Source organism: Hippopotamus amphibius, chromosome 9, assembly GCF_030028045.1.
Source record: "Hippopotamus amphibius kiboko isolate mHipAmp2 chromosome 9, mHipAmp2.hap2, whole genome shotgun sequence".
Classification (NCBI taxonomy): domain Eukaryota; kingdom Metazoa; phylum Chordata; class Mammalia; order Artiodactyla; family Hippopotamidae; genus Hippopotamus; species Hippopotamus amphibius.
The window spans coordinates 60792856-60812906 of NC_080194.1; positions in this window are offsets into that span (position 1 = coordinate 60792856).

Consider the following 20051-nt stretch of genomic DNA (forward strand, 5'->3'; position numbering starts at 1 on the left):
TTTCATGTGCCTCTTGGCCATCTATATATTTTCTTTGGAGAAATGTCTCTTTAGATCTTCTGCCCATTTTTTTATTGGGTTGTTTGTTTTGATGATATTAAGCAACATGTGCAGTTTGTAAATTTTGGAGACTTGTTAGTCACATCATTTTCAAATATTTTCTCCTAATCTGTGGGTAGCCTTTCATTTTGTTTGTGATTTCATTTGCTGTGCTAAAACTTTTGAGTTTCATTAGGTCCCATTCATTTATTTTTGTTTTTATTTCCATTACTCTGGGATATGAATCAAAAAAGATATTGCTGCAACTTATGTCAGAGAGTGCTCGGCCTGTGTTTTCCTCTAAGAGTTTTATAGTGTCTGGTCTCACATTTAGGTCTTTATTCCATTTGGGCTTATTTTTGTGCATGGTGTTAAAGAATGATCTAATTTTCTTTTGTTACATGTAGCTGTTCAGTTTTCCAGCATCATTTGCTGAGGAGACTGTCTTTCTTCCATTGTATAATACTGCCTCCTTTGTCATAGACTAATTGACCATAGATGCACGGGTTTATTTCTGGGCTTTCTATTCTGTTCCATTGATCTATATGTCTATTTTTTGTGCCATACTGTACAGCTTTGATGACTATACCTTGTAGTATAGTCTGCAGTCAGGATTCTTCCAGCTCTGTTTTACTTTCTCAAGATTGCTTTGGCTATTCAAGGTCTTTTGTATCTCCATACAAATTTTAAGATTTTTTGTTCTAGTTCTGTGAAAAATGCCATTGGTAATTTGATAGGGATTGCATTGAATCTGTACATTGCCTTGGGTAGTATAGTCATTTTAACATACTTATTCTTCCAATCCAGGAGCATGGTATATCTTTCCATCTGTTTGTGTTTTTTTGGAATTCTTTCATCAGTACCTCATAGTTTTCAGAGTAAGGGTATTTTGTCTCCTTAGGTAGGTTTATTCCTAGCTATTTTATTCTTTTTGATATGATAGTAAATGGGATTGTTTCCTCAATTTCTTTTTCTTAACTTTCATTGTTAGTGTATACAAATGCAACAGATTTTTGTGTGGTAATTTTGTAGCCTGCAAATTTACCAATTTCGCTGATGAGCTCTAGTAGTTTTCCGGTAGCATCTTTAGGATTTTCTATGTATAGTGTCATGTCATCTGCAAACAGTGACAGTTTAACTTCTTCTTTTCCAATTTAGATTCCTTTTATTTCTTTTTCTTCTCTGAGTGCCATGGATAGGACTTCCAAAACTATGTTGACTAAAAGTGGCGAGAGTGGACATCCTTGTCTTTTCCCTGCTCTTAAGGGAATTGCTTTCAGCTTTTACTGTTGAGAATGATGTTTGACCTGGGTTTGTCATATATGGCCTTTATTATGTTGAAGTAGGTTCCTTCTATGCCTACTTTCTGAAGAGTTTTTCATCATAAATGGGTGCTAAATTTTGCTAAAAGCTTTTTCTGCATCTATTGAGATTATCATATGTTTTTTATTCTTCAGTAAGTTAATATGGTGTATCTCATTGATGGATTTGTGTATATTGAAGAATCCTTGCATCCCTGGGATAATCCCACTTTATCATGGTCTATGATCAGTTTGCTTGTATTTTGCTGCAGATTTTTGAGTCTATGTCTATTAGTGATATTGGCCTGTAATTTTCTTTTTTTTTGTGATATCTTAATCTGGTTTGGATACCAGGGTGATGGTGGATTCCTAGAATGAGTTTGGGAGTGTTCTTCCCTGTACAATTTTTTGGAAGAGTTTAAGAAGGATAGGTGTTAGCTCTTCTCTAAATCCTTGATAGAATTCGCCTATGAATCCATCTTGTCCTGGACTTCTGTTTGTTGGAAGATTTTTAATCACAATTTCAACTATATTACTTGTGATTGGTCAGTTTATATTTTCTATTTCTCCCTGGTTTAGTCTTGGAAGGTTATACCTTTCTAAGAATTTGTCCATTTCTTCCAGGTTGTCCATTTTATTGGTGTATAGTTGCTTATAGTAGGTCTCTTATGATGCTTTGTATTTCTGTGATGTCAGTTGTAACTTCTTTTTCATTTCTAATTTTATTGATTTGAGTCCTCTCTTTTTTTTTAATGAGTATGGCTAAAGGTTTATCAATTTTGTTTATCTTCTCAAAGAAGGAGTTTTCAGTTTTATTAATCTTTACTATATTTTTTTCATTACTATTTCATTTATTTCTGATCTTTATGATTCCCTTCCTTCTACTAACTTTGGGGTTTTTGTTGTTGTTCTTTCTTTAGTTGCTTTAGGTGTAAGGTTAGGATTTTTATTTGAGATTTTTCTTTTCCTTGAGGTAGAATTGTACTGCTGTAAACTTCCCTCTTAGAACTGCCTTTGCTGCATCACATAGATTTTGGATCATTGTGTTTTCATTGTCATTTGTCTCTAGGTATTTTTTTATTTCCTCTTTGATTTCTTCAGTGATCTCTTGGTTATTTAGTAGCATATTATGTAACATCCATGTGGTTGTGTTTTTTTTACAGATTTTTTTTCCTGTAATTGATTTCTAATTTCAGAGCATTGTGATTGGAAAAGATGCTTGACACAATTTCAATTTTCTTAAAATTACCAAGGCTTGATTTGTGACCAAAGATGTGATCAATCCTGGAGAATGTTCCATGTGCACTTGAGAAGAAAGTGTATTCTGCTGCTTTCGGATGGAATGTCCTATAAATACCAATTAAGTCTATCTGATTTAATGAATAATTTAAGTCTTCTGTTCCCTTTTTAATTTTCTGTCTGGATGATCTGTTGGTGTAAGTGGAGTGTTAAAGTTCCCCACTATTGTTGTGTTACTGTCTATTTCCCCTTTTATGGTTGTTAACATTTGCCTTATTTATTGAGGTGCCCCTATGGTGGGTGCATAAATATTTAAAATTGGTATACCTTCTCTTGGGTTCATCCCTTGATCATTATGTACTATCCTTCCTTGTCTCTTGTAATAGTCTTTATTTTAAAGTCTATTTTGTCTGATGTGAGTACTGCTACTCCAGCTTTCTTTTGATTTCCATTGGTATGGAATATCTTTTTCCATCCCCTCACTTTTGGTCTGTGTGTGTCCCTAGGTCTGAAGTGGGTTTCTTCTAGACAGTGTATATACAGGTCTTGTTTTTGTATCCATTCAGCCAGTCTGCCTCTTTAGTTGGGGCATTTAACCCATTTACATTTAAGGTAATTATCAATATGTATGTTCCTATTACCATTTTCTTAATTGTTTTGAGTTTGTTTTTGTAGGTCTTTTTCTTCTCTTGTGTTTCCCACCTAGAGAATTTCTTTTAGCATTTGTTGCAAAGTTGGTCTGGTGTTGCTGAATTCTTTTAACTTCGACTTGTCTGTAAAGCTTTCGATTACTCTGTCAAATCTGATTGAAAGCCTTGCTGGGTAGAGTAATCTTCATTGTAGGTTCTTCCCTTTCATCACTTTAAATATATCTTGCCACTCCTTTCTGGCCTGTAGAGTTTCTGCTGAAAGATCAGTCAGTAACCTTATGGGGTTTCCCTTGTACGTTATTTGTTGTTTTCCCTTGGTGCTTTTAACATTTTTTCTTTGTATTTAATTTTTATAGTTTGATTAATATGTGTCTTGGCATGTTTCTCCTTGGGTTTATCCCACATGGGACTCTGCAATTCTTGGACTTGATTGACTATTTCCTTTCCCAGGTAAGGAAAGTTTTTGATTATAATCTCTTCAAATATTTTCTCAGACCCTTTCTTTTACTCTTCTTCTTCTAAGACCCCTTTAATTTGAATGTTGGTGCATTTAATGTTTTCCCAGAGGTCTCTGAGACTGTCCTCAAATCTTTTCATTCTTTTTCCTTTATTCTGCTCCTTGGCATTTATTTCCACCATTCTACATTCCAGCTCACTTATCTGTTCTTCTGCCTTGTTTATTCTGCTATTGATTCCTTCTAGTATATTTTTAATTTCAGTTGCTGTGTTATTCATCACTGTTTGTTCTTTATTTCTTCTAGGTCCTTTTTAATCATTCCTTGTATTTTCTCCATTCTATTTCCAAGATTTGGGATCATCTTTGTTACCATTACTCTGAATTCTTTTTCAGGTAGATTACCTATTTCCTTTTCATTTATTTGGTGTCGTGTGTTTTTACCTTGCTCCTTATCTGCAGCATATTTCTCTGTCTTCTCATTTTATGTAACTTACTGGGTTTGAGGTTTCATTTCTGCAGGCTGGAGGGTCATAGTTCTTCTTGCTTCTGGTGTCTGCCCACAGTGGGTGAGGTTGGTCCAGTGGCTTGTGTAGGCTTCCTGGTGTGGGGAACTGTTGCTTACATTCTGATGGGTAGAGCTAGATCTTTTCCCCCTGATGGGCAAGTCCTCATCAGGTGTTGTGGTTTGGGGTGTCTGTAGGTTTAGCATGACTTTAGGAAGTCTGTCTGTTGATGGATTTATTTGTGTTCCTGCTTTTCTTGTTGTTTGCCATGGGGCATTCAGAACTGGAGCCTGCAGGCATTTGGGTGGAGCCAGGTCTTAGAGTCGAGATGGAGAAATCCAGGAGAGCTGTTGCCAATTAATATTCCCTGTGGCCAGGAATTCTCTGGTGTTTCAGTGTCCTGGACTCGGCACTTCCACACTAGAGGCTCAGGCTCAACCCCCAGCCTGAAGACCAAGATCCCACAAGCCACACAGCTTGGCAATAAAGGGAAAAAAAAAGAAAAGAAAAGAAAAGAAAAAAGAAAAAAAAAGAAAAAACAGGGTGGAAAGAAAACGAATTAAAACAAACAGTCAAATCCCAAGAGAAATAGCAAAGACAAAAACAAGCAACTAGCAATAGCAACAATTAAAAACAAATAAACAAACAAAACCCAAACAGTAAAAGCAAAACCAAATAACAAGAAAAGAACACACACACACAAAATAAGAAATGAAACCAGAGAAAACAAAAAACAAGAGAACAACCAGACAAACAAAAGAATCCCAGAACAAAATCAATTAAAAACAAAAGTAACAAAAAACAAACAACAAAACAAAAGCAGAATGCAAATGGAAGGAAAAAGCAAACAAAACAAACACACAAAAATGATTGTTAAAAAGATAAAAGATAAGAACAAGTAGAACAAAGAAATAAAGATAAAAACAAAATAGAACAAAGGAAGAAAAAAACAAGGAAAAACATAGAACAATAAAAAAGTAACATAGAAATAGAAATATAAAAAAGTAAAAATATATATTAAAAAAGTTTAAGCTAAACAAAAATAAAAACAAATTATAATAAAAAAACAGAACAAAACATTAAAAAATTAGTAATAATTATATTTTCCTGGGGTCTCAGCTCTCAGTATCCTTGCCCCTTGAGTCACAGCAAACTCCACCTCCCCAGGAGGCCCTCCAAAACCTCTAGGTAGGTCTCTGGTCCCTCTGTGGGCACTGTGGGAGGGGATAAGGCTCTGATCTGGCCCCATTTCCATGCATAGTAGTCCCCAAAGTCCATAGCTGCTAGAGATAGACCAGTTTCAGTTTGAGGAACACTCATTGTCCATTCAGATATTCCATAGATGCAGTGTTCACCAAGCTGTTCCTGGGGATTCAATCTGTGGTTTGTGCAGCTATTTGGAAAGATTTTTGTTTCTCTTCTTATTTGCCCCAGCCCTGGGGCTCAGCTGTGGTTTTAGCCCCACCTCTGCATGTGGGCCACCCACAGAAGTCTGCTCCTGAGGCTGCTCTGGAGCACTCAGGTCTGCCCTGGTGAGGACAGGGCACAGAGGTGGCACAACTGCCTGGGTCATGGAGGGCCCAGTGGTGACAGGTGTGCAGAAAAGCTGGCAGCCGCAGGTGCAAGAGATCTGGCCCTAGTGGGAGGCTTTCCTAGCACCTGGTGGCCTGTGTGAGAAGGCTAGCCCTGGTGGGAGCTTTGCCTAGCATCTGGCAGCAGGAATGAGAAAGTAAGCCCTGGTGGGGAATTTTCCCAGTGCCTGGTGGGGCAGGGGGCTGACACGTGGGAAGAGAGAGGCTGCAATGGCTGCTCGAACCCCTGTGAATCACTCAAGTGGTGCCTTGCTTCTATGGCAGTCTGGGTTTCCCCCACAAGCATTCCTGTTTGCAGATTTCCTCCCTCCCATTCCCTCAGGCTGTTTCCTTGAGGCCAACAGCAGTCCTCCCCCTGGATTTCCTCCCCAAACCCCACATTCCAGGTCTTAGCCCCTGGGTGCATCAGCAGACATATGTCCCAGTCTGGGGCATGCAGAGCTGTGGCATGGACCATCTGTGTAGATCTCACTTTGTCCTGTCTGCCACAGACTGGCCATTTCACCCTCCTCTGACAGTCTCAGATGCTCCCCTTCTGTACCAACTGATTTCCCTGTCAGTGAGGGGGTTTCCTCAGATGTGGAAACCTCTTTTCTGCTTCAGCTCCCCACCAGGAGAGCAGATCCTGTCCTACTTCCTCTCCTCATTCCCTTCTTTCTTTTGTCCTACCCATTTATGCAGGGATCTTTTTTCTCCTTTGTGATGTACAAGATCTTCTGCTAGTGTTCAGCTGGTGTTCTGTGAGAATTTTTCATTTCAGCTATTGTATTGTTCATCTCTGTTTGTTCTTTAGTTCTCCTAGGTCATCATTAAACATTTCTTGCATCTTCTCGATCCTTGCCTCCATTCTTTTTCTGAGATCCTGGATCATCTTCACTATCATTACTCTGAATTATTTTTCCTGAAGTTTGCCTATCTCCACTTCATTTAGTTGTTTTTCTGGGGTTCTCTCTTATTCCTTCAAATGGGATATAATCCTCCGCCTTTTTATTTTGTCTGACTTTCTGTGATTGTGGTTTTCATTTCACAGGCTGCAGGATTGCAGTTTTTCTTGCTTCTGCTGTCTGCCCTGTGGTGGATGAACCTATCTAAGAGGCTTGTGCAAGCTTCCTAATGGGAGGGACTGGTGGTGGGTAGAGCTGGGTGCTGCTCTGATGGGCAGGGCCATGCTCAGTAAAACTTTAATCTGCTTTTCTGCTGATGAGTGGGGATGTGTTCCCTCCCTGTTGATTGTTTGGCCTGTAGTGACTCAGCACTGGAGCCTACAGGCTGCTTGGGGGGCTAATGGCAGCCTCTAGGAGGGCTCATGACAATAAGTACTTCCCAGAATTGGTGCCACCAGTGTCCTTCTCCCCATGATGAGTCATAGCTGCCCCCTGCCTCTGCAGGAGACCTTCCAACACTAGCAGGGAGGTCTGGTTCAGTCTCTTGTGGGGTCACTGCTCCTTTCCCCGGGTCCTGGTGTGCATAAGACTTTGTGCATTCCTTCCAGGAGTGGAGTCTCTGTTTGCCCCAGTCCTGTGGAAGTCCTGCAATCAAATCCTGCTGGCCTTCAAAGTACTATAGTGTTTTCTCAGCTCAGGTTTGGTCACATGCCTGTGTGATTACAGGGAACCAGTCAGTTAGCCATGCAGTTTCAATCTTCTCTTTCCCTCCTGATTCAAGAGCAAGTGTTCCCTGGCACCTCAGGAGCAGAGTTCAGACTTCTATAACCCTCTTATTAGTTCCACCAGTCCTTCAACCAGCAAGGGGCTTATCTTCACTTTCTTGGACCCCAGATCTGGGGCACCCAGTATGTGACTTGAACTACTCACTCTTCAGAGAGGGCCTCCTTCTGTTATCTCCCTTTTCCTCTAAGTCCCCTTGCTGGGGCACTGATTCTGACCTGATCTCTCCTCTTCCCTTCCTGCCTGATTCCCCATGTATCTTTCTTACAGCTTTGGTTGTACAGCAGTCTTTCTACCAGTCTCCAGTTAGTTTCAGTGAGAATTGTTCCACATGTAGATGTATTTTTTATTGTTCGTGGGGGGAGGTGAGTTCTGCACCCTCCTACTCCACCATTTGATTCAAATTATCTTGTGTGTGTTTTAAGAAATACGTCCATTTGAAAATTTAAATTTTCAAAAAAATTTGGCATAAATTTATTCATTTTTTTCATTATTTATAATACCTATATGATCTGTGATGATGGTCCCTCTTTAATTCTCAATGACAGACAGCCCCTCATTTGTTCTTGATTTATAATCTGACTTTCTTTCTCTTTCTTTCTTTCTTTCTTTCTTTCTTTCTTTCTTTCTTTCCTTCTTTTTTCCTTCCTTCCTTCCTTCCTTCCTTCCTTCCTCTCTCTCTCTCTCTCTGTTAGGTAGGAATTTATCAATTTAGTTCTTTTTTTTTTTTAAGAAAAAACAGCTTTTGTCTTTGTTTTACTCTGTTTACTCATTGTTTTTCTCTATTGTTTTATGACTTTAATACCTTATGTTTTTCCTTTTAACACAATGTTATTGTCTCCTTCACTATAATTACTTGGGTTAATATAGTCTCCTTTTCTATTATCATTTATTTTATTTCTCATTCTATATTAAATATTTTCTAATTTAAACCTTAACTTTTTCATTGGCTCATGAGTTATTCAGAAATGTATGCCTTAATTTCAAAATATGTATTGTTTTTTTCATATATCTACATATCATTGTCTACAGATTTATTTCTGTTATGGTAAGAAAGCATGTCATATATGAATTCAAGCCTTCAAAATACATAGGTTTGTTTTATGTTCTCGTACATGATCTGTTTTGGCGAATGATCCACATGAACTTGCAAAGAGTATATATTTTCAGTTTTTCCTTTTTAGGATTTCATAAGTGTTCATTTGATTAAATATGTTGGTTTGTTTGAGTCTTCTATATTCTTACTAATTTTCTTTAATTTACTTGTTTTTTATTTTTAAATTTATTGAGAGATGGATGTTAAAATCTACAACTCTAATTGAGGATTTAATAATTTCTTTCTTTGGTTTTGTCAGTTTTCTTTTCAGGTACAGGGTGAGTCAAAAATTATCTGCACTTCGGTTATATTAAAACTTCTGTTGGCTGCACTGCCTTCTCAGTATTTTCCGTTCAAGGCTAATGTCTCCCCAGTCACTGCTGTGCAGGTGTGAACATGTTACATCAGTTCATTTATAACTGCTGTGTGAGCAGAAATGGATGCCCTACTTGTGATCTGCATGAAAGAAGAGCTGCATGCAGTGATTCATTTTTTGTGATCTGAAGGTGTACCTGGTGCTGTTACTTATTGAAGAATCTGTGTGCAGTATGGAGAAACTGTTTTGTCATGAAGAAGTGTGTATGAATGGATAGAGATGCTTATTGAGGAGCTGAAGCCTAAACTTTGGATTAAATGCAGAGGACTGCTATCCAAGCGTGTTGTAATCTTGCATGACAATGCACATCCATACACTTTTGCCCACACTGTTGACACTCTGCAAAAGCTTCATTTTGAGGTGTTCAAGCATCCTCCAAATGGTCCTGATTTTGCTCCATTGGACTTTCACCTGTTTGGTCCCCTGAGAGCAGCCCTATGAGGAAGAAGATTCACTTCTGATAAGGAAATGAAGACAGCAGTACATTCGTAGCTCACAGTTCAGCCTAAAACATTTTTTAATAAGGGGATATGAAAGCTTGTTGACAACAGACAAAGTATCTTGAAAAGCAAGGAGATTATGTTAAAAAATGATGTATTTGTCTTTTCTAAAAGTTAATTAAAATAAATTCTACAGCCAGAGTGCGGATAATTTTCGACTCACCCTCGTATATCAATGTTCTTTTATCCACTTAGTGGATAATTTTAAGAACTGTTATGTATTCCTGAAAAATTGACCTTTTGTCATCATTAAAGGCCCTCTACATCTCTGGTAATAATTTATGTTTTAAAATATCTTTTTGATAATAATATAGGCAATCCAGATTGCTCAGAATAAAGGTTTTTATCTTACATCATCTCTTTTACTTTTGCTCTACCCATATTTTTATAATTAAAATGTCCATTTTGAGAAGTAGTTAGGTCTTATTTTTTACTATTCAATCTGAAAATCTCTGCCTTTTATTTTATGGGTTTAGTTCATTCTTTGATATTTTTAAGTGTAAATCTATTGATTTTGTTTATTATTTGTTCCAACTCTTCTCAATTATTTCCTTATTTACATAATCTTTTGGATTATTATTTTTTTAAAACTTTGTTTGTATCAGTTTTAGATACACAGCAAAATTAAGAGGAAAGTACAGATATTCCCTACATACTCCCTGGCACATCTGTCTTCAAGATGACTAATCCTTCTACAGAATCAAATACTCTATTAAGTCAATTCAATAATGTTTTTATTTAATAGCTTAATTTTTTAGTTTTAATATGTCCAAGTGTTTTTTTGTTGTTGTTGTTTTATTTTGTTTTACAATTTCTACATCGCTGCTAAGATTTCCCATCTGTATATTCATTATGTCACATTTTACTCTAAACCTTTGAACATTTATAATAGTGAGTTTTAAATCCCTTGCCTGATAACCTAACATTCTTGTCATTTCTGCAACAAATTCTAGTAACTGCTTTTTTTCTCCTATTTGTGGGTCATTTTTTCCTTCTTCTTTGCATGTTTAGTAACTTTTATTGTATTCTGAACTCTGTGAATGCTACATTGCTGACTGCTTGCATTTTTTTGGTCTTCCTTTAAAGAATTTGAACATTTGTTCTGGCAGAAAATTTGGTGGTATATCAGCTTGATTCTCCAAGGATTGTTTTTAGGTTTTGTTAAAGCATATCTAACAAAGTAGTCCTATTGCAAAGGCATGGCCTTTTTAAGCCATCAACTCTATTCAGCTAAATCTCTTCACGCTGCCATTGAGAAGTGCAGTACCTCTGTGGACTGTGTAATCTCCAGAATATCTGTTTATCACAAAGATCTCCAGTAGCTATTTTATGCTGGACCTCAAAAAATTTCTTTGTAAGTATATGCAGCTTAATATTCTGACAAATTCTCAAGGGAACTCAATGCAGACTTGGGTGTTAGTTCTCTGATCCTCCCCATTGTCTCTAAAACCCTCCCCCTGCACAAATTCTACCTATCTCAGCAGCCCTGAGCTCCAATTTCTCTTCACCAAGACAACCTCCTGATATCTGTCTAGGTTCACAGTTTTGTGCCATGGTTTAGAAAGTGCCCTTAGGCAGAAAGTTAGGTTGAATTTGAAACTCAATGTATTTACCTTCTATCAAAAATTATACCTCTCTGCTATCTGTTGTCTGGTGAGAGGAAAACATTCATAAATGTTATTTAATATTATACTTGTTTAAGTCTGGAGGGTAAATCTAATACCTGTTATTCTCTTATGGCCAAAACTATCCTTCTTTTTAAGAAACTAAAGTTTTAAAGAAATAACTGGAGAGCTAATAATCACACAATAAATATGTATTTATATTGAGGGTAATCCTTTAGAGAAAGTCAAGGCCCAAGGAGGTAAGAAAAATTCATGGTAGTTTAGAAACATTCTTTAGTCCATTTTGTTACTTTCAATAAATGGTTGTTCTAACATAACACCAACCATGTGTAGCTCATGGTAAGCCTAAGCCATATTTCTTGTGGTTTTTCTATCTTTATTTTGTATCACCATCTTTGCTTTCACAATTTACTTGATTCTATGCACACTTCCTGTATGTTCTTGGCTTGCTCTTCTTTGTGATTCAGGGCAAATACTCACCTCGAGTAAGTTAAATATAAAATATTTCCACAAGAAGCAGCTTTCATCTCCAAGGATGATACAGCTAATAATTTATGCACATATTTGAATAATCTAGGCCAGTCCTGTTAAACTTAAAAAGCTTATAAAGCAAGAGGAGAGACATGATGTTTTAATTCTACTTGAATTTTAAATATAAGCATGTGATAGTTCGATAGTACAATAAGTGGGCCAAGCCTGGAAGAGTTAGAATCTAAAATATAGTACTATATTTACACATGATCAATTATTTTTGGTGTGGCTATAATAGATGAATTCGCATAAAATTGATACACCAAGCAGGATACAATTCATTAATTTATTATGGAAGATGATAGGTACAGGATTGCCTATATTCTGTGTTTCCCTAGCCTGGACTCTGAGGCATGTACACCAAAAGAAATTGCCTTCTCTACAACATGTTTTCCTAGGCTACCTACAGTCCTTCACTGATTAATTTGTCCTTTAACTTGTTTAACATCATCAATAAAACTATAATTCAAGACACTATTCCCAGCAATCTAACATAAATTTGTCTCCTTCTATTATAGATTTACTTAAATCATTTAATTTCAAGAGAAATTTTCTTCTCTCCAGGTTCTTGGAGGTAACCACTTTCCCTGACACTTCCAATATGCCACCAACTACCCAACTTAAAGATCAGCAATATAAGAAATTTGCCATAATGAATAAAATTTGAGTCTTTTACATGAAAAAATATACCAGTGTTCAATAATGTGACATTACAAGAAGGAAACTTGGATAAAAACTGAAAGTGAGACAGAGATCAATTCCTCTGAAGATTTCTGCAAACATTTCAGGGCTCAGAAAATCATAGCTCTAAACGTCAATGAAGAATATTCTTCTCACTTGCACTTTGAAGAAATCATGGCTGTTTGTATACTGGATTTTCTTAGTCAAATGCTAGGAAAGGTACCAAAAAAGATAAGTATCATTAAAAAATTATCATACTTGAATATTAAGAACATTGCTCAGCCACACATACATAAATGAGCATGCTCTTCAAAATAAGTTAATTTTTAACAAGTATTTTGAAAGTTAAAATAAAACACCAAAATCCCAAAGCTAAATATAAGAAAATTCCTATGCATTGAGGGAAATACAGCTTTCAAAAATGAAATAATATGTCTATACATTTTCTTGTTTAGTGGAACATCACAGAAATCCCAACCAAATTGCAGCAAAATGTTTCCTAAAGAAAAAGAGATGTATTTTCACTGTTACAAGCTCACAGAACCATATGAAATGAGATAGACTGACATGACAAATGCAAACACCAGTCCTTAAAACAGGATGTCAGATTCTTTGCTCTAACTACAGATTATAGATTCAGAGTAAATTTTGCCATTTTCGTGGCTAAATGTAATTTTAAAAAACAAACAAACAGCGGAAGTATTTATTTTCCACCCTGAGTGGAGTATGCTCTATAATCCAATGTAAAATATTAGGTTCTACTAAGGCATAGAAAATAATGGCTGTCACTCTTCAGCTTTTAGAGTTTTTAACTCTAACAAATGAACAAAGGAAAAGCTTATATAATCTCCTTGAAAAGTCATCAACATGAAAGCTTTTGGATAGTTGAAATTATCTATTAATGAATCAACAAAGCTTATTACAATACATTAATATATTCATAAATGAATCTATTTCAAGGGTAAGATGCTTTTCACTTTAGTGTAATCATCAGAAAGTTTTTCAAATTGTGCACCATTTAATCATCTAATTGACAAATATGCTGAATATCCCCTCCTAAATTTAATTTTGTTTCAATTATTGTGAGCTACTGAAACCTTCTCAGTATGTTCATTTATTCATTCATTCAACAGGTAATTGTTGAGCTTCTTTTTGCCAGGCAGTCCTTGTCCTCAGGGACTTTTCAGTCAATCCGTGAACAATGCTAGATTCTAGAACGAGCATTAAACAATACTGGCAATTTTCTTGTCCTCATAAAGCTGTTATTCTACCTGGAGAAACTGGATATTATCAAAGGGTTTTATAAAACATTTTGAATGTCAGCTTGATAATTTCTGAGAAGGGAAGGTACATGGTCCTATGAGGTGTCTCATAGGAAGTCTGAAATTGCTCTTTTTCCTTTTAATAAACATAAAACTCATCTGAAAATTTGGCTTATTGGTTTTTTGTTTTTTGGGTTTTTTTTTTTTTTTTTTTGGTTAATTGCATCACTGCCTTTGTTTATTTGCAAGTTCGTGTCAATTTGCAGAATGGGCAACACAGAGAGATCAAATAATCTAAAGTTCATGACTTCCCTTGTGGCACAATAGTTAAGAATCTGCCTGCCAATGCAGGGGACACGGGTTTGATCCCTGGTCTGAGAAGATCCCACGTGCTGCGGAGCAACTAAGCCCATGCACCACAACTACCGAACCCACGTGCCTAGAGCCTATGCTTGACAACAAGAGAAGCCACTGCAATAAGAAGCCCATGCACCTCTGCGAAGAGTAGCCCCCTCTCGCAGCAACTAGAGAAAAGCCCGAGTGTGGAAATGAAGAACCAATGCAGCCAAAAAATAAATAACTTATAAAAAAAAATAAAGTTCAGTAAGAGTATTTCTGAACTATTTCCTGCTTGTCCACTATGTGCTAAGCATTATTGCATGTTCTAAGAATATAAAAATATATAAAAATATAAAAATATAAAAAATATAAAAAAATATAAAAATATAAAAATATATAAGTAACAGAGTAAGTGACAGCCAGAGTGATGTAAGAGCAAAGGAGATATGGAATAAAAAGTAAGATATAAGATGGAATGGGTGCCTGGTTTTGTTTAATCATTCCAGAATGAGAAAAAATTATGTTTACAGGTTGAGTGGAAAGAGCCCACAAAGAAAAATGTTGAAAATTTAAGAGAAAGATTTTATAATTAATGGACTATTTGTGATTTTATATAACAAAATGCAGCACAAAGGCAGAGAGATTCTTTCTAAATTCTTATTTCTTCCATGAGTTCTTAAAAGAAACAAACCATCTCATGTTTTACAAAAATTAGCCCAGGGAACCAACGAGAATGATGAGAGTCACAAGAAGAATAAACTTTTTTGAGTGTTGTTTATCTCTTTTTAAATTTTTTATTCCAAAAGTAACATACTAGTTGCTGCTCCAAAATACACAAAAAATACTTGATATGCATAATGTAAAATGTGAAAGCTCCTTATAACCATACTCTTAGAGTTAACCTAAGCTAACACTTTGCTTTCAGACAAACCGCCCTCCGAAACATAAACTCTGCTGTGAAAAAAACAACATAAATCAACAAGATTAGATACTTGCACAGTGAATTTCAAGAAAATGCTGAGGCCACAGAATAGCAAGACACTGATCATGAATGGAACTTGAGCACCAATCAGAACAATGACTTTTACCATGAAAATGAAAGCAGAAACAAAAGATAGCATAGGTTAACGAAAGAGCACTGTATGAATCACTAGGATTCCGAATTCCAATCCCAGCTCTTCCATTGACTTTCCGTATGACCTTTGGTGAGTCACCTATTCTCCCTGGTCTCAATATCCTCTTATCCAAAATGAGTGGGGTAGATTTTAGGAATTTCACTACTTCAAGTTAATATATTAGGTTATAACTTTTATAGACTTTGGGATTATCAGAAATCGTGCTTTCAAAGATGGTGATCTTAAATAATGAAAGACTTTTTAAAAATTTGCCTCAAGTAATGCGTCAAAGGAACTAAACATAGCAATGATTTATATTTTAAATTCAATTGTACTAGTATTATAAATGATAATCTCTATACAAAGTAAAGCCCTTGTCATTGGCTAGAAAACATTTAAAGGTATATTACCTCAAAAGATTTCTAATATAAAATAATTTGTATAATTCATTTCCATTACTTTTTTTAGTTTATTGGATTATAGTTGATTTACAATATTGTGTTAGTCAAGTGTATAGCAAAATGATTCACTTACACACATGCATATATTCATACTTTCTGAAATTCTTTATAGATTATCACAGAATATTGAGTTCACTGTGCTATACAGTAGGTCCTTATTGGTTATCTATCTTATATATAGTAGTGTGTGTATGTTCATCCCAAGCTCCTGATTTATCCCTCCCCACGACGTTTCCCCTTTGGTAACCATAAGCTTGTTTTCAATATCTGTGAGTCCTTTTCTGTTTTGTAAATAAGTTCATTTGTATCATTTTTTAAAAAAATTAGATTCCACATATGTGATACCATATGATATTTATCTTTCTCTGTCTGACTTATTTCACTTTAGTATGATCATTTCAAAGTCCATCCATGTTGCTGCAAATGACATTATTTCATTCTTTTTATGGCTGAGTAATATTCCATTGCACATATGTACTACATCTTCCTTATCCATTCATCTGTTGATGGACATTTATGTGGCTTCCATGTCTTGGATACTGTAAATAGTGCTGCAATGAATATTGGGGTGCATCTATCTTTTTGAATTATGGTTTTCTCCAGATATATGCTAAGAAGTGGGATTGCTGGATGATAAAATAGGTCTATTTTTAGTTTTAAGGAAACTCCATACTGTTCTCCATAGTGGCTGTACCAATTCACATTCCCACCAACAGTATAGTGGAGTTCTCTTTTCTCCACACCCTCTCCAGCATTTATGGTTTGTGAACTTTTTGATGATGGCCATTCTGACCCATGTGAGGTTATACCTCATTATAGTTTAGATTTGTATTTCTCTGATGATTAGTGATGTTAAGCATCTTTTCATGTGCTTTATGGCCATCTGTATGTCTTCTATGGAGAAATGTCTATTTAGATCTTCTGCACAATTTTTGATTGTTTTTTTTTAATGAACTTTTATTGAGATACAATTGACATACAATAAACTGCATATATTTAAAGTTTACAATTTGATCTTTTTTCTTATTAGTAATGTATATATGGCAATCCCAATCCCCCAATTCATTCCCCCTCAACCCCCCACCCCCTGCTTTGGGTTGTTTGTTTTTTTGACATAGAGCAGCATGAGCTGCTTGTATATTCTGGAGATTAATCCCTCGTTGGTTGCTTCATTTGCAAATATCTTCTCCCATTCTGTGGGTTGTCTTTTCATTTATGTTTTCCTTTGCTGTGCGGAAGCTTTTGAGTTTAATTAAGTCCCATTTGTTTGTTTTTATTTTCATTACTTTAGGTTTATCAAAAAAGATATTACTGCGATTTATCTCAAAGAGTGTTCTGCCTTTGTTTTCCTCTAAGAGTTTTATAGTATACAGCCTTACATTTAGGTCTTTAATCCATTTTGAGTTTATTTTTGTGTATAGTATTAGATAATGTTCTAATCTCATTTGTTTACTTTTAGCTGTCCAGTTTTCCCAGCACCACTTATTGAAGGAAATATCTTTTCTCTACTGTATATTCTTGCCTCCTTTGTCGAGATTAATTGACCATAGGTGCATGGGTTTATTTCTGGGCTTTCTATCCTGTTCCATTGAGCTATATTTCTGTTTTTGTGCCAGTACCACATTGTTTTGATGACTGTAGCTTTGTCGTATAGTCTGAAGTCAGGGCCCTTCCTCCAGCTCCATTTTTATTTCTCAATATTGCTTTGGCTATTTAGGGTCTTTTGTGTCTGCATACAAATTTTAAAATTTGTTGTTTTAGTTCTGTGAGAAATGCCATTGGTAATATAAGAGGTTGCATTGAATCCATAGATTGCCTTGGGAAGTATAATCATTTTCACAATATTGACTTTTCCAATCCAAGAACATGGTATATTTTTCCATCTGTTTGTGTCTACTTTAATTTCTTTCACCAGCCTCTTACAGTTTTCAGAGTAGAGGTTTTTTGTCTCCTTAGATAGGTTTATTCTTAGGCATTTTACTCTTTTTGATGCAATGGTAAATATGATTGTTTCCTTAATTTCTTTCTGATCTTTTATTGTTATTGTATAGGAAATGCAAGAGATTTCTGTGTATTAATTTTGTATCCTACAACTTTACTGAATTCATTGATAAGCTGTAGTAGTTTTCTGGTAGCGTGTTTAGGATTTTCTATGTATAGTATCATGTCATCCGCAAACAGTGACAGTTTTACTTCTTTTCCAATTTGTATTCCTTTTATTTCTTTTTCTTCTCTTACTGCCGTAGCTAGGACTTCCAAAACTATGTTGAATAAAAGTGGCGAGCATGGACACTCTTCTCTTGTTCCTGATCTCAGAAGGAATGCTTTCAGCTTTTCACCATTTAGAATAATTTTAGCTGTGGGTTTCTCATATATGGCCTTTATTATGTTGAGGTAACATTTCCATTCTTTTAATAAGCTATGCTATAAAAATTTCCTTCCCTCTTTGAGAATGACCAAAAATAGGTTAGATTGTTGTCAGTCATCTTAAATCACATTTTTTTTTGCAAAACACTAATATAGCAAAACATTACATTAAACGTTTTTAAAAATTAAAATATTTCACTGATATTTTCTCTTTGTAACCACCTGATTTATCACATTTTAGACATAGTTCCAGGTTAATAATTTATTCAAGAATTCATTTAACAAATGCTTATAAAGTATCAACTAAACCATTTAAAAAATAGACTTATCTTTACAATTTCATTGATTTTTATGCAAACACATGACAATAGAGAACTTAAGGTATAAATGGATGTTCTTGCTCTCTATGCTAACTGATGAAAAGGAACTAAAGAAATTAATTAGAAAAATAAAGCCATTATTTGGAAAATTAAGTGCAAAAAAATTACCAAACTATTATTTTTAAAATATACACATGATTGTAATTAAGTTCCATTTGTTTGGTACTCACAAACTTACTGCTAATTATTATTATAGATTTATAATTAGCACTTATAATGTCAACTATTTTGTTAAATATACACATATACTAGATTGTAAAACATCTTTAATGAAATTCAACAGATATTTATTGAACATTTATCATGTGTCCATTAGTATTCAAAAATATAGTGAAATAAAGATGAATGATGTGTCATTAAGTGTGTAGATGTGCTTCAACAGGTTCACAATATTTAAGTGGAAGAGCCCAACGAAAGCATTACGGTCTCAAGAAATGGATGCTACAAGAAGCATAAACCCTTTGGGGGATCAAGAGTGAATGGAGTAATTAATTCTAGAAAAAGTAAGTGGATTTATAGCATGGCTACATTTACTGCTAGATCTTGAGTCAATATGACAACCTGTATTAACTGAATACAGGTGATAGAAGAGTACCCTGGAAATGGGGAATTATATATAATTCCTGGGAAGAATGAAGTTTATTTCTTGTTTGGGAAATTGCAAGTAGTCTAATTAGACTCAGGCATAGAGTTTAATGTCTTATGAGAAAGAATAAGGGGCAATAATTGGGGTCCAATTTTAAAGTATCCTGAGAACCATATCAAGATATTTTGACTATCTTCTTTTAACTGAAGTGAGTATTTTCAACGCTGGCTGTAACTAAGAATTACTTGTGGAGCTGCCCTTTTTGTCACCAGCCTAGATCAAGTGGAAAGGAATCTTTGTTGGAAGATCCATAAAATAATATATATTTTAAGCTCCATAACTTATTCTGATGCATGTCAAAATTTGATTTGAAAGCTACTTTGTAAGAGAAAGGGACCTTTAGGCTTACAAGCAAGAAACTATATAATTAGCTCTTGACTACAAAAAATAATTCTTGGCACTCAATGGAGTCAAGGGAGAAAAATTAGGATGGGGCTGCATTATCTCTGGGCTGGGCATTGAATTTTAGAGGTTAAACAAGACAAAGAAGTTTCCTGTTCTCATGAAGCTTACATCTTAATGGAAGAGGCAATAATAAACACTATTTTGTGCTCTATGTATAACTAGAGATCAATATATTGATACAATAATTGAATAAATAAATGAATTTACCTTGTATATTTTTACAATACTTTATTTTGCTTTACCTATAAGCAGTGGTTGCCAAACCTGGCTGTGAATCAATAGCAACAGGGGATATTATTGCAAGTATAGGCATCAGAGGCTACTGTAGAATTTGAGGTCCATGGATTTGTATTGCTAAAAAGCTTCCCAAGCAGCTTTTGAAGTGGTCTCAACGTGAATTTGCAGGGTGGCTTTAGGCTTGTGGGAACATAGAACTTTAACATACAGATTTGCTAAGTAATCTCAGTTCTATACTTCAATCTATGCTTTGTAAAAATGACCTGAGAATTAGCTGGGAAAGTAAAATTTATTCAATTTCAAGTTAAAAACTCTGCCACCACTGTATGCCAGTCACTTAAGGTTAATAGGTGAGCAGACTTGGGTAAAAAGATGCTTCAAGGACTCTACATTTTAAGCACAGAAAACAGATCTGCAACTGACTATAATACCAGGCAGAGTTAAATAGTAGTAAAAGGAAGGCCTAATTGCATTCTATGAGAAGGAAAAAAGAAGGCTGTACTTAATTCTGTCTGGTGGAAGCAGGTTGGGGGTGGGGAAGGCATGGAAATTAAGGAAGCTTCACACTGGGAGCTGTAGCCT